Raw genomic sequence first — 9,516 nt, 5'->3', positions numbered from 1 at the left:
GTTGTCCTTTGTTTGTTTTTTTTTGTTTATTCGAGACAGGATTTCTCTTTGTAGCCCTGGCTGTCCTGGAACTCACTTTTGTAGACCAGGCTGGTCTTGAACTCAGAAATCCACCTGCCTCTGCCCCACCCCCACCCCCAAGTGCTGGGATTAAAGGCATGCGCCACCACCACCCAGCTTAGATACATCTTATATGTGAATTTTTATGATTAGACTAAGATAAATATTATCAACATCAGTTTACAAATGATGAAATTATATAACGATCCACAATCACCAAGCTAACTGTGGAAGAGGTAAAGCAGAAATCTACCTCCTTTGAGTCCTAGGGTAAGACTCTTCTGAGGCAGCAGCTGGTTATTGGATTCAATGAAACCTGGGAAGGGAATCTCAATGAGGTGTTATCTAGGTAAGGTTGGTTCATAGATGTGTCTGTAAGGGATTGAGTTGATTGTGTTCATTGATGCAGGAGACCCTAACCTAATAGTGGGTGGTATGTTCCCTGGGTTGGGTTTCAGAGTACATGTTAAAAATGAGAGAATGGGCTCTCTGTTCCTCCCTGTTCCAGAAACAGCCACATTTTCTTGTGTGGTGCCAGCCTTATCCCTTAGACATGATGGCGAAGATCGGAGTGAATGGATTTGGCCATATTGGACGCCTAATTGCCAGGGTTGCCTTATCTTCTAACAAAGTAGAGGTTATGGCCATCAATGAACCCTCTATGGACCTTGACTACATGGCCTACATGTTCCAGTATGACTCCACCCAAGGCAAATTCAACGGCACAGTCAAGGCCGAGAATGGGAAGCTTGTCATCAACGGGAAGCCCATCACCATCTTCCAGGAGGGAGATCCCGCTAACATCAAATGGGGTGATGCCAGTGCTGAGTATGTCGTAGAGTCTACTGGCGAAACCACCATGGAGAAGGCTGGGGCCCACTTGAAGGGTGGGGCCAAAAGGGTCATCATCTCTGCCCCTTCTGCCGATGCCCCCATGTTTGTGATGGGTGTGAACCACAAGAAATAAGACAACTCACTCACGATTGTCAGCAATGTATCCTGCACCACCAACTGCCTCGCCTCCCTGGCCAAGGTCATCCATGACAACTTTGGCATTGTGGAAGGGCTCATGACCACAGTCAATGCCATCACTGCCACTCAGAAGACTGTGGATAGCCCCTCTGGAAAGCTGTGGCGTGATGGCCATGGGGCTGCCCAAAACATCATCCCTGCATCCACTGGTGCTTCCATGACTGTGGGCAAGGTCATCCCAGAGCTGAACGGTAAGCTCACTGGCATGGTCTTCCATGTTCCTACCCCCAATGTATCGGTTGTAGATCTGACATGCCGACTGGAGAAACCTGCCAAGTATGATGACATCAAGAAGGTGGTGAAGCAGGCATCTGAGGGCCCACTAAAGGGCATCCTGGGCTACACTCAGGACCAGGTTGTCTCCTGTGACTTCAACAATAACTCCCAGTCCTCCATCTTTGATGCTGGGGCTGGCATTGCTCTCAATGACACCTTTGTAAAGCTCATCTCCTGGTATGATAATGAATACGGCTACAGCAACAGGGTGATGGACCTCATGGCTTACATGGCCTCCAAGGAGTAAGAGGCCCTGGACCACCCACCCCAGCAAGGACAATGAGAGCAAGAGAGAGGCCCTCAGTTGCTGAGGAGTCCCTGTCCCAACTCAGCCCCCAACACTGAGCATCTCCCACACAGTTTTCATCCCAGACCCCTATAATAATAGGAGAGCCTAGGGAGCCACCCTACTCTCTTGAATACCATCAATAAAGTTCACTGCACCGCCCCCTCCCACCCCCCCGCCAAAAAAAGAGAGAAAGTGAGGGACTGGAGAGATGGCTCAGCAATTAAGAGAACTGGCTGCTCTTCCGGAGGACCCCAGGTTCAATTCCCAACACCCACATGGCAGCTCACAACTGTCTGTAATTCTAGTTCCAGGGGATCTGACACCCTCACACAGACATACATGCAAGCACCAATGCCCATTTAAAAAAAGTAGATAAATACGTCTTAAAAATAAAGTAATTTAAAAACCGAGAAAGTAAGCTGAGAGTGTTCCTTCCCTTCTCTGTCTGCCTGTGGCTGTGGGCGAGATAACACCACACAACCACTTCAGGCTCCTGGATTATGAACCTAAAATAAACTCTTTCTTCTGGAGTTGCTTTTGTTTGGCTATCTTTTTACAGCAACAGGAAATGAAGAGAGTGATCACTTTGGGGAAATGTCCCACAGTGATTTGAATGGCACTGGACTTGACTGGGGCCAAGAGGGAATAAAGACAGGGCAGACACACACATGATGGAAAAGCTAGGACTGGATAGGCCATGTGCTCTGATGGAGTCAGACCAGCAGCATCCTAAACAGAAATCCAACACGAGGAAGCTGTGGTTGATAGATTCTGTACATTCTTACTGGGACCAGGGGAAGGCCTTGCCTCTCCCGTTGACACTGAGGCTCTGGGGTTTTTGATGTGGCTGATCCCGTGTCAGCAATACATATTCATTCTGGAGTGCATCCGATCGATCCCTGCACAGAGGATTACAGGTGACCTCTGGGTAAGACCTTCCAGGATAGCAGGATGTCAGGGAATATAATGCTGTAAGAACATACTGAGGATAAGGCCTCAGCTCTGCAGATAGAGCTCTGTTCATGTCAGTGTACCCCAAAGCAGAGAAGCCTCACACCATCCTCACCCCAAAGAGGACGATGTGAACCAGAACCCTGTTCATGTGACTTTCCAGAATCTTGTAGCACTCACTGTTATAGTCCGAGCCTATGGATATTTCTCAGTTACAAGTAGACTTCTAATCAGCAGGAGCTTGGGAAAGATTTTGAGCTAAAGAATCAGAAGCAGAGAGTGGCCCTGGTCATCTCTCTTGCTGGAGCAACCGCTCGATTATCTTAAATAACAAAAGGGAAATCGGAGAACCAAATGTTTCCCCTACTTGTGAAGTGGGCAAGCCCTCACTCAGAAACCTCTAGATTGACCCTCATCCTGCATTCTTCTGAGATGTGTGATTTGGGGCACATGGTAAACTGTGGGAATAAAGATAGTGGAAACACAGTGAGTCGGGAATGATGGTAGACTGTGTTGAAGTCTTGTACCTGCAAGTGCTCAGGGAACTGAGTTTCCTTCTGTCTTCATTATGAACCATCCGCAAGGCTTGGCTACACAACCCTCCCAGGGAGAAACAGCTTCCATTTGTACCAGATCAGCTGTGTCTGCTTGCAAGAGATGGTCAGCAGCAAGCCAGCCTTTGACGGCTTTCGTGCCCTCAGAGGAGACGGTGGGGAGGGTCATGGGACCCTCATCTGAGATTCTAGCTGCTCCTTCCTGCTCTTCCCAGCCACTGGTATGCAATTCTAGTCCCACTGCACATGACCTCAGTGTCAAGTATGCAGGCTGGAGAAGGTTAATGCAAGAGGGACTCTATCCTTGTGGCTATGGGACAGATGTCAACCATCCTGTGACTGCCTTTGTGTTCTCCGCAGTCCTGTAAATAGCCCTTCATCCGTGCTATGTGCATAAGAACGATAAATTCACTGGCTCCCCAGGATGAACTTGGATGGAACTGTTTGTGGTTAGAGACGTATAAGGAGGAAAGGCACGTTAGGTTTCTCTAAGGAAGCAATTCTCACAACACTACTCAAGCCTTCACAATGGCAGCCCAGGCAGTACCTGGAAGGTTGTGAAGTGGACAGAAGTCCAAATGGGCCAGTTTATGCTTAGATAATACGGTGCTGATATGGCTATGTGTCAGTTAAAACATGGCTAACACTGGGTTCTGGGGAAAACAAAAGTAAACAGTGATATAAAATCATATTGTTATTCCTGGCAGAATATCACTTTTTTTTCCTACAGATTTTATATGAATATAGCTTCAAGGTCAGAGGCATAGGTCTTCTCATTTGCCTAATTCGACTATGTGTGCCAGTCTGTACATGTGCCTGTGCCCTCCTGTGTGTGGCCAGTTGTCTTAGTGACTGTTCTGTTACTGTGAAGAGACACCATGACTAAGGCAACTCTTATAAAAGAAAGGATTTAATTGGGGGCTTGCTTACAGTTCTAAAGGACTGATCCATGATTGTCATGGTGGGAAGCAGACAGGCATGGTGCTGGAGCAGCAGCTGAGAGCTTTACATCTTCATCCAAAGGCAGTGGACAGAAAGAGAAGGAGACTCTGGGCCTGAAGGGAGCTTTTGAAACTTCAGAGTCCCGTCCCCCCCCCCCCATAACACACCTCCTTCAACAAGGCCACACCTCCCTCCTAATCCTTCCTAAACAGTTTATCAAACATGCACCCAGACTGACTTGGGAGAAACCATGTAATTTTCAGATTTTGATTCTGTAGGTTTGTATCTGACACTGGGGGCCTATGGGGGCCTATGGGGGCCTATGGGGGCCATTTTCATTCAAACCACTATACTAGTGTGCTAAGGAATAAAACTTCATATCTGCCTACAACTCCTTAAATTATCTTCAATTCCCTGAGACCCCTGGACCCTCTTCCTTTACTTATTGTGGTGTTTGAACCCCACAGTTTGGCAGAACTGAGGAGTGTCAGTCAGATGCATACCTATAAATTCAAAACTCTGCATTTAACATGGTTTCTCCAAGTCAGTGAAAAGGTGAGAGAGAGAGAGAGAGAGAGAGAGAGAGAGAGAGAGAGAGAGAGAGAGAAACAGAGACAGAGAGAGAATGTGTGTATGCATGCATGTGTGAATGTGTTTCATGTGTGTATGTGTGGTATGTATTTGTGTGATGTGTGTGGTATATGTGCTATGTATGTGTAGTGTGTATTGTTTGTGTGATGTGTGTGTTATGTGTAGTATGTATGCCTGTGTGTCTATGTGTGTGGTGTATATGTGTTTGTGTAATTTGTGTAGTATGTGGTGTATGTGTGTGTCTATGTCTGTATGTCTGTGTGTGTGGTGTGTATGTGTTTGTGTGATGTGTGTGTTATGTATGTGTGGTAGGTGTATGTGTTTGGGTGATGTGTGTGGTATATTTATGTGATGTGTATGTATAATGTGTGTGGTATGTGTGGTATGTGTGGTATGTGGGTGTGGTGTGTGTGTATGGCATGTGTTTTTGTTGTGTGTGGTATGTGGTGTGTGTGTGTGTGTGTTCATGCAGTCACATGCTATGAAGAGCAGAGAACAGCTGCAGCTGTCACTCCTCAGGTACCATCTGTATTGTTTCTTGTTTCTTTGTTTCATTTACCTTAGAACAGGGCCTCTCACTCTCCTGGAGTTTGCCAAGTAGAATAGACTATCCCAAGGACCTGGCTTAGCCTCTCCAGAATGGACGTGGTGACCATGTACCACCACACTCCTATATGAGTCCAGGCTCTGGGGATCAAATTCTCTGCAAGCACTGTAACAAGGAAGGATCTGCTAAGCCCTCTGTCACCTCCTAATACCTATTAGTTTGAAAAGAACTGCTCTGTCATTCTTGACCATAGAAACGAAGCACATTATAAATCATTAATAAAAGCTCACAAAGATCTCTCACAAATGAACTGGGGAGACGAGTTTAAATTCAGTCAAGCCTGAGTACCATGGAGTGGGGAGATGCACAGTCTTTATCCTTTGCCAGAAATAAAGATTTTGGAGACCGGCCCCAAGATTAGCAAATAGCATGTTGGGGGTCAAGTCCTGTATTATTCATTGCCATAGGCTCTGCAGGTAATTCTTATGAGAGAAGTTTGTGAAAACCAAACTAAGATGTGGCTCTAAATTAGATTTTATATATTCCCAGAAATGCCTCTTTCCAAAAGCCATCTCGCCTGGGATACCCACCAGCAGAGCTCTCGGTTATGGAGCGAGATCTCATTTCTCAGCGCATCTTCTCATTTGCTTCATCCTTACAATACATATTCATGACATCCTTACTTGCATACTTAAATTACCATAAAGAGTGTATAAAACTTTAAAAACCCTAAGAATGCTTGACAGCCTAACCTTCATAAAAATCTAGACACTGGAAATCCAATTATCAGGTGAATGGGGAAATTTAAACCGCCAAGTATAATTTAAATTACAAATCCAATATCCCTTAATCAGCAAAACCACGTTCACAGTTTTTAGAACAAAGCAAACCCAACAGTAAACAATTATTTCCAAGATAGAGGAAGGCACACACACACACACACACCATATACACTATATACACACTTACATATATACAGCATACATACTATATACACACATACACCACACACACACCATATACACTATATACACACATATATACACCATACATACTATATACACACATACACCACACACACACACACATCATATACACTATATACACACTTACATATATACACCATACATACTATATACACACATACACCACACACACACACACCATATACATTATATATACACTTACATATACATACCACACACACACCATATACATTTTATATATATATATACTTACACATACTCACCATCTCACCATACACACTATATACACACATACACCCCATACACACACCATACACACACACCATATACACTATATATACACTTACACATACTAACCATCTCACTATACACACTATATACACACATACGCCACACACATACACATTTACACGCATGCATTATATTTAAATATATAGTCATATAACTTCTGATTTTATTGCAAATCCAACTTTGTAAATAACTGCATAAAGACAATTTATTAGCACCTCTAGGATCCTCAAGAGTGTATACTGCTGCCTTCTTACTTGAGTATTTGGATACACAGGTGTATGACAATGTAGTTGGTGGGTCCTTGAATCTATATATGTAACCATAATACTCTTTCAACACTGTTTTATCCTCGTAATTTTTATAACCAAATTTGTGACAAAGGACCTAAGTAACCACCTACCACTAACTGCTGTGTATTAGACTACACAACTGCACAGGACAACAGCACAGGACAGCTGCACAGGACAACAGAACAGGACAACAGCACAGGACAGCTGCACAGGACAGCTGCACAGGACAGCTACACAGGACAACTGCACAGGACAACTGCACAGGACAGCTGCACAGGACAACTGCACAGGACAACAGCAGAGGACAACAGCACAGGACAACAGCACAGGACAACTGTACAGGACAACCTGAGCACCACTGTCCCTCAGCCTGGGACACTCATCTCATCCTGGACCTCTAAGATTTCATTCAAAGCTCGTGCCACTTCAATTCTACGAAAATATACAGTTTCCCAACATGGAACAGTCCAGAGCATCCTCTGTCCTATATTTCCTAATGACTCCTAATATATACTTATGGGTACTTCGTTGGTGAGGGCAATGCCCACATTCCTGTGGGTATGAGGCTACAGCCAGAGCTGTGTTGTTTTCCCGACACATAAGTTTCCTTGCCCATCAGCACCACACTCCTCTCAGAGGAGTGTGAGGAACTGGTGGGCCCAAAACAAAGTGCTTGGGAAACCATCCTAAAGCTGGGTGATCTGACATAAGTAGTTAGACATGATGTCTACCTTCCCCAAGCATTATGGTGCTGTGCCAAAGATTGCTACACAGAGTTAAAAGGCCACATCCATGAGCATACCTAGCCAGAGAAAGTTCTCTGCTAGTTTGGATACATATAAAGAACCATAAGATTTAACTCCTAAAGCCAGGATTATGCATGCCAGTGTCTGTGTTGGTCGTGGATAATTACAACATCCACGGTGTCCTAACACAAAGCAAGTATCCTCTTTTACAGACCAGTTCTGAAACTTAGAAGTCCAAAGTCAGTTTATGTCTCACTGGAATGATGGGTTGCTTTTGGAGGCCCCAGCAGGAATCTGGTTCCCTTTGTAGCCTTAGTGGCTCCTGTGTCACATGGGTTCTGAACTGTTCCTGTTTCTATCCCCTCTATCACTCTGGCCCCTGCTTCTCCCATCTGTGGCCTTCCTCTCAGTGAAGCATAAACCCCTGCTCTTCCCACATAAGGATATTCAGGAGTATGAACTAATATGCTCAGGAAAATCTTCTCATCCTAAGATTATTAGTAAACATCTGCAAAGTGTCCGCTAAGGTAATCCTCATAGGTTCTGATGTTAATATGAGGTCTCTTTGCAGCTCATTTTTAAGACTACCACATAGATATTTTGTAAAAACAAAAACTTTGACATTGTTAATTTATTCCCAACATTTATAATAGTATTATTATAACATTTTTCTCTTACCTTGTTTGTCTTAGTGTGTGCAAAATACATATTTACGGTATGTAGTAACACAAACATTACAAATCTGCATTGAAGCAATACATTTCAAAATGTTCTGTAGATGGGACTAATGAGAACTAAAAACATACAGGACTATGATATACATTAGGTAGTTGAACACTATTCATAGAGTCAATGAACCCTTCCCCAAAACACACACAGATATGCACACGCACATGTACAGTCACAAGCACTTATAAATACAGGACTATTGTCCTTCACAAACAAAAGCAAACTCTTTTCAGGAAAAATTTAAATAATATTGTATTTTTTTATTTGTTAGGATGTGCACATACAGCAGTACACACATGGCAGTGCACATATGACAGTGCACATGTGACCGTACACATATATAATGCCCATGTGGCAGTGCACATGAGAGAGTCCACATGAGACAATGTACATGTGACAGTGCATATGTGACAATGAGCATATATAGTGCACATGTGGCAGTGCACATGTGACAATGCACATGAGACAGTGCATATGAGACAGTACACATGTGACAGTGCATATGTGACTGTGCACATGTAACAGTGCAATATGACAGTGTACATATGGCAGTGCACATGCGTGACATTCAGATGACAACTTGCAGGAGCAGATTCTCTCCTACATGTGGATCCTGGAGATCAAACTCAAGCTGTTAAAACATGACAGCAAGTGTTTTTCCCAGTGAGTTATTTCACTAGCCCTCACAAGATCATACTTGTCTTAGTCAAGGTTGCTGTCACCCTATTGAAACACCATGACCAAAGCAAGTTGGGGAGGAAAGGGTTGATTCAGCTTACACTTCCACATCACTGTTTATGATTAAAGGAAGTCAGAACAGGAATTCACACAGGGAGGGAACCTGGAGGTAGGAGCCGATGCAGAGGCCACGGAGAAGTGCTGCTTACTGCCTTGCTTCCTCTGCCTTGCTCAGCCTGCTTTTTTGTAGAACCCAGCACCACAGCCCAGCGGTGGCCTCACCCACAATAAGCTGGGCCCTGTCACATAAATCACAAACTTAAAACATGCTCTACAAGTTTGTCTACAGCTGATTCTTTTGGAGGCATTTTCGCAATTGGGGTTCGCTCCTCTTTGATGACCCTAGCTTGTGCTAACTTGGCCTAAAACTAGCCAACACAAAACTCTTATGGCCATATTTACCCTATGCATTTTATGCTCAGTAGATTAGATTAAAAACTAGATGTGTGGAGCTAAATTAATCAGATGGTCATCCACTTCCCCTCCCCCCCCCC

The 9,516-nt window shown here is 44.2% G+C and overlaps 1 pseudogene; it reads left to right on the top strand.

Moving 5' to 3' along the window:
- The first annotated feature begins 610 nt into the window (after nucleotides 1–610).
- Nucleotides 611–1,615, top strand: LOC110295050 (annotated as a pseudogene).
- Nucleotides 1,616–9,516: the final 7,901 nt, after the last annotated feature.

Source organism: Mus caroli, chromosome 5 (genome assembly GCF_900094665.2).
Source record: "Mus caroli chromosome 5, CAROLI_EIJ_v1.1, whole genome shotgun sequence".
NCBI classification, from domain to species: Eukaryota; Metazoa; Chordata; class Mammalia; order Rodentia; family Muridae; genus Mus; species Mus caroli.
Note: the sequence above shows the minus strand (reverse complement) of the source record. Positions and strands in the feature narration are given on the sequence as shown.